The sequence below is a fragment of the Arachis hypogaea genome, chromosome 16, assembly GCF_003086295.3.
Source record: "Arachis hypogaea cultivar Tifrunner chromosome 16, arahy.Tifrunner.gnm2.J5K5, whole genome shotgun sequence".
Taxonomy (NCBI): domain Eukaryota; kingdom Viridiplantae; phylum Streptophyta; class Magnoliopsida; order Fabales; family Fabaceae; genus Arachis; species Arachis hypogaea.
This window is the reverse complement of record NC_092051.1, coordinates 71763801-71769991: the sequence shown is the minus strand read 5'-3', so window position 1 is coordinate 71769991 and position 6191 is coordinate 71763801. Positions and strand designations below refer to the sequence as shown.

Here is a 6191-nt window from a genome sequence, read left to right as displayed (position 1 = left end):
ATCACATTCTTTGTCTCCCTCTTTTCTTCCACTCACAAAGGGATCCCTATACTGTGGTATAAAGGATCCATATTATTATTATTATTTTTTCTGTGCCCTCTTCTTTGTCATATGAGCAGGAGCAAGGACAAGAACATTCTTGTTGAAGCAGATCCAGAACCTGAAAGGACTCTGAAGAGAAAATTAAGAGAAGCTAAATTACAACAATCCAGAGATAACCTTTCAGAAATTTTTGAACAGGAAGAGGAGATGGCAGCCGAAAATAATAATAATGCAAGGAGGATGCTTGGTGACTTTACTGCACCTAATTCCAATTTACATGGAAGAAGCATCTCCATTCCTGCCATTGGAGCAAACAACTTTGAGCTGAAACCTCAATTAGTTTCTCTGATGCAGCAGAACTGCAAGTTTCATGGACTTCCATCTGAAGATCCTTTTCAGTTCTTAACTGAATTCTTGCAGATATGTGATACTGTTAAGACTAATGGAGTAGATCCTGAAGTCTACAGGCTCATGCTTTTCCCTTTTGCTGTAAGAGACAGAGCTAGATTATGGTTGGATTCTCAACCCAAAGACAGCCTGAACTCTTGGGATAAGCTGGTCACGGCTTTCTTAGCCAAGTACTTTCCTCCTCAAAAGCTGAGCAAGCTTAGAGCTGATGTTCAAACCTTCAGACAGAAAGAAGGTGAATCCCTCTATGAAGCTTGGGAAAGATACAAACAGTTGACCAAAAAGTGTCCTTCTGACATGCTTTCAGAATGGACCATCCTGGATCTATTCTATGATGGTTTATCCGAGCTATCAAAGATGTCACTGGACACTTCTGCAGGTGGATCCATTCACCTAAAGAAAACGCCTGCAGAAGCTCAAGAACTCATTGACATGGTTGCTAATAACCAGTTCATGTACACTTCTGAAAGGAATCCTGTGAGTAATGGGACGCCTATGAAGAAGGGAGTTCTTGAAGTTGATACTCTGAATGCCATATTGGCTCAGAACAAAATATTGACTCAGCAAGTCAATATGATTTCTCAGAGTCTGAATGGAATGCAAGCTGCATCCAACAGTACTCAAAAGGCTTCTCCTGAAGAAGAAGCTTATGATCCTGAGAACCCTGCAATAGCAGAGGTGAATTACTTAGGTGAACCTTATGGAAACACCTATAATTCATCATGGAGAAATCATCCACATTTCTCATGGAAGGATCAAAAGCCTCAACAAGGCTTTAATAATGGTGGAAGAAACAGGTTTAACAATAATAAACCTTTTCCATCATCCACTCAGCAACAGACAGAGAACTCTGAACAAAATACTTCTAATTTAACAAACTTAGTCTCTGATCTATCTAAGGCCACTGTAAGTTTCATGAATGAAACAAGATCTTCCATTAGAAATCTGGAAGCACAAGTGGGCCAACTGAGTAAAAGGATCACTGAAATCCCTCCTAGTACTCTCCCAAGCAATACAGAAGAGAATCCAAAAGGAGAGTGCAAGGCCATTGACATAAGCACCATGGCCGAACCCAAAGAAGGAGAGGAGGACGTGAATCCCAAGGAGGAAGACCTCCTGGGACGTCCAGTGATCAATAAGGAGCTTCCCTCTGAGGAACCAAAGGACTCTGAGGCTCATCTAGAGACCATAGAGATTCCATTGAACCTCCTTATGCCCTTCATGAGCTCTGATGAGTATTCCTCTTCTGAAGAGAATGAGGATGTTACTGAAGAGCAGACTGCCAAGTTTCTTGGTGCAATTATGAAGCTGAATGCCAAATTATTTGGCATTGATACTTGGGAAGTTAAACCTCCCTTGTTCATCAATGAACTAAGTGATCTGGATCAACTGACATTGCCTCAGAAGAGACAGGATCCTGGAAAGTTCATAATACCCTGTACCATAGGCACCATGATCTTTAAGGCTCTGTGTGACCTTGGTTCAGGAATAAACCTCATGCCCCTCTCTGTAATAGAGAAACTGGGAATCTATGGGGTACAAGCTGCTAAAATCTCACTAGAGATGGCAGATAACTCAAGAAAACAGGCTTATGAACAAGTAGAGGACGTGTTAGTAAAGGTCGAAGGCCTTTACATCCCTGCTGGTTTCGTAGTCCTGGATACTGGAAAGGAGGAGGATGAATCCATCATTCTAGGAAGACCTTTCCTGGCCACAGCAAGAGCTGTGATTGATGTTGACAGAGGAGAATTAGTCCTCCAAATGAATGAGGACTCCCTTGTGTTTAAAACTCAAGGATCTCTCTCTGCAACCATGGAGAGGAAGCATGAAAAGCTTCTCTCAAAGCAGAGTCAACCCAAGCCCCCACAGTCAAACTCTAAGTGTGGTGTTGGGAGGCCACAACCAAACTCTAAGTTTGGTGTTGAACTCCCATATCCAAACTCTAAGTTTGGTGTTGGAGAGTTTCAACAATGCTCTGAGCATCTGTAAGGCTCCATGAGAGCCCACTGTCAAGCTATTGACATTAAAGAAGCGCTTGTTGGGAGGCAACCCAATGTTTATTTATCTAATTTTTATTTTCATTGTTTTTCATGTCTTTATAGGTTCAAGGTCATGTGGAGTCACAAAATAAATAGAAAAATTGAAAACAGAATCAAAAACAGCAGAAGAAAAATCACACCCTGGAGGAGTATCTGTCTGGCGTTCAACGCTAGAACAGAGCATGGTTCTGGCACTGAACGCCCAAAATGGGCAGCATCCTGGTGCTGAACGCCCAGAACAAGCATGGTTCTGGCGTTCAACGCCAGAAATGGCAACAAATGGGCATTGAACGCCCAAAATGGGCACCAACCTGGCGCTGAACGCCCAGAGTTGTGTGCAAGGGCATTTTACATGCCTAAATTGGTGCAGGGATGTAAATGCCTTGACACCTCAGGATCTGTGGACCCCACAGGATCATCTCAGGATCTGTGGACCCCACAGGATCCCCACCTACCTCATCATCTCTCTTCCCATTCATGATCATCCCTTCTGTTTTCCATTTACCACTCACATCCATACACCCACTACCTTCAAAATTCAACATCTCTCTCCCACCCAATCCCACCCATATGGCCGAATACACACATCCATCCATCTCCTCCATATCTTCTTCTTCTTCTTCTATTCTTTCTTCTTTTGCTCGAGGGCGAGCAACATTCTAAGTTTGGTGTGGTAAAAGCATAGCTTTTTTGTTTTTTTTCCATAACCATTGATGGCACCTAAGGCTAGAGAAACCTCTAGAAAGAGGAAAGGGAAGACAAAAGCTTCCATCAAGAGTCTATAGCTCAGTGGTAGAACATGTGGCTGCAAATCAAGAGATCCCTGAGATACCTCAGGGGATGCACTTCCCTCCACATAAATATTAGGAGCAAATCAACACCTCCCTAGGAGAATTAAGTTCCAACATGGGACAATTAAGGGTGGAACATCAAGAGCACTCCATCATCCTTCATGAAATAAGAGAAGATCAAAAAGAAATGAGGGAGGAGCAACAAAGACAAGGAAGAGACATAGAAGAGCTCAAGGACATCATTGGTTCCTCAAGAAGGAAACGCCATCATCACTAAGGTGGACTCATTCCTTGTTCTTACTTTCTCTGTTTTTCGTTTTCTCTATGTTATGTGCTTATCTATGTTTGTGTCTTCATTACATGATCATTAGTAGTCAGTAACTATGTCTTAAAGTTATGAATGTCCTATGAATCCATCACCTCTCTTAAATGAAAAAATGTTTTAATTCAAAAGAACAAGAAGTACATGAGTTTTGAATTTATCCTTGAACTTAGTTTAATTATATTGATGTGGTGACAATGCTTCTTGTTTTCTGAATGTATGCTTAAACAGTGCATATATCTTTTGAAGTTGTTGTTTAAGAATGTTAAATATGTTGGCTCTTGAAAGAATGATGACTAGGAGAAATGTTATTTGATAATCTGAAAAATCATAAAAATGATTCTTGAAGCAAGAAAAAGCAGCAAAGAACAAAGCTTGCAGAAAAAAAAAGGCGAAAAAAATAAGAAAAAGAAAAAGCAAGCAGAAAAAGCCAATAACCCTTAAAACCAAAAGGCAAGGGCAAATAAAAAGGATCCCAAGGCTTTGAGCATCAGTGGATAGGAGGGCCTAAATGAATAAAATCCTGGTCTAAGCGGCTAAACCAAGCTGTCCCTAACCATGTGCTTGTGGCGTGTAGGTGTCAAGTGAAAACTTGAGACTGAGCGGTTAAAGTCAAGGTCCAAAGCAAAAAAAAAAAAAGAGTGTGCTTAAGAACCCTAGACACCTCTAATTGGGGACTTTAGCAAAGCTGAGTCACAATCTAAAAAGGTTCACCCAGTTATGTGTCTGTGGCATTTATGTATCCGGTGGTAATACTGGAAAACAAAGTGCTTAGGGCCACGGCCAAGACTCATAAAGAAGCTGTGTTCAAGAATCATCATACTGAACTAGGAGAACCAATAACACTATCTGAACTCTGAGTTCCTATAGAAGCCAATCATTCTGAACCTCAATGGATAGAGTGAGATGCCAAAACTATTCAAGAGGCAAAAAGCTATAAGTCCCGCTTATCTAATTGGAGCTATATTTCATTGATAGTTTGGAATTTATAGTATATTCTCTTCTTTTTATCCTAATTGATTTTCAGTTGCTTGGGGACAAGCAACAATTTAAGTTTGGTGTTGTGATGAGCGGATAATTTATACGCTTTTTGACATTGTTTTTAGTATGTTTTTAGTAGGATCTAGTTACTTTTAGGGATGTTTTCATTAGTTTTTATGTTAAATTCACATTTCTGGACTTTACTATGAGTTTGTGTGTTTTTCTGTGATTTCAGGTATTTTCTGGCTGAAATTGAGGGACTTGAGCAGAAATCAGATTCAGAGGTTGAAGAAGGACTGCTGATGCTGTTGGATTCTGACCTCCCTGCACTCAAAGTGGATTTTCTGGAGCTACAGAACTCGAAATGGCGCGCTTCCAATTGCGTTGGAAAGTAGATATCCAGGGCTTTCCAGAAATATATAATAGCCCATACTTTGGCCAAGAATAAATGACGTAAACTGGCGTTCAACGCCAGCTTTCTGCCCAAATCTGGCGTCCAGCGCCAGAAAAGGAGCCAAAACCAGAGTTGAACGCCCAAACTGGCACAAAAGCTGGCGTTCAACTCCAAAAAGGACCTCTACACGTGCAACACTCAAGCTCAGCCCAAGCACACACCAAGTGGGCCCCCGGAAGTGGATTTATGCATCAATTACTTACTTCTGTAAACCCTAGTAGCTAGTTTATTATAAATAGGACCCTTCACTATTGTATTAGAGGTCTTTTTGACCATCTTTGGTCTCAGTTTTAATCCATTGTTCATCTTAGGAGACTATTGATCACGTTTTAGGGGGCTGGCCATCTCGGCCATGCCTGGACCTTTCACTTATGTAATTTTAACGGTAGAGTTTCTACACTCCATAGATTAAGGTGTGGAGCTCTGTTGTTCCTCAAAGATTAATGCAAAGTACTACTGTTTTCTATTCAATTCATCTTGTTTCGCTTCTAAGATATTCATTCGTACTTCAATCTGAATGTGATGAACGTAACAATCATCATCATTCCCTATGAACGCGTGCCTGACAACCACTTCCGTTCTACCTTAGACTGAATGAGTATCTCTTAGATCTCCTAACCAGAATCTTCGTGGTGTAAGCTAGAATGATGGCGGCATACAAGAGAATCCGGAAGGTCTAAACCTTGTCTGTGGTATTCCAAGTAGGATTCAATGAATGAATGACTGTGACGAGCTCCAAACTCGCGATTGCAGGGCGTTAGTGACAGACGCAAAAGGATAGTAAATCCTATTCCAGCATGATCAAGAACCGACAGATGAATAGCCGTGCCGTGACAGGGTGCGTTGACCATTTTCACTGAGAGGATAAGATGAAGCCATTGACAAGGGTGATGCCTCCAGACGATTAGCCGTGCCGTGACAGGGCATTGGATCATTTTCCCGAGAGATGACCGAAAGTAGCCATTGACAGTGGTGATGTATCACATAAAGCCAGCCATGGAAAGGAGTAAGACTGATTGGATGAAGATAGCAGGAAAGCAGAGGTTCAGAGGAACGAAAAGCATCTCCATTCGCTTATCTGAAATTCCTACCAATGATTTACATAAGTACCTCTATCCCTATTCTATTATTTATTATTCGAAAACACCATTATC

General features: G+C 41.3%; 1 non-coding gene across 1 annotated transcript; it reads right to left on the bottom strand.

Annotated features, from left to right (window-relative positions):
- Positions 1-645: 645 nt before the first annotated feature.
- On the bottom strand, positions 646-753 carry LOC112760947 (small nucleolar RNA R71). Its single transcript, XR_003181359.1, has one exon. It is a non-coding gene; the product is annotated as a small nucleolar RNA R71 (small nucleolar RNA).
- Between the last annotated feature and the right edge of the window lie 5438 nt (positions 754-6191).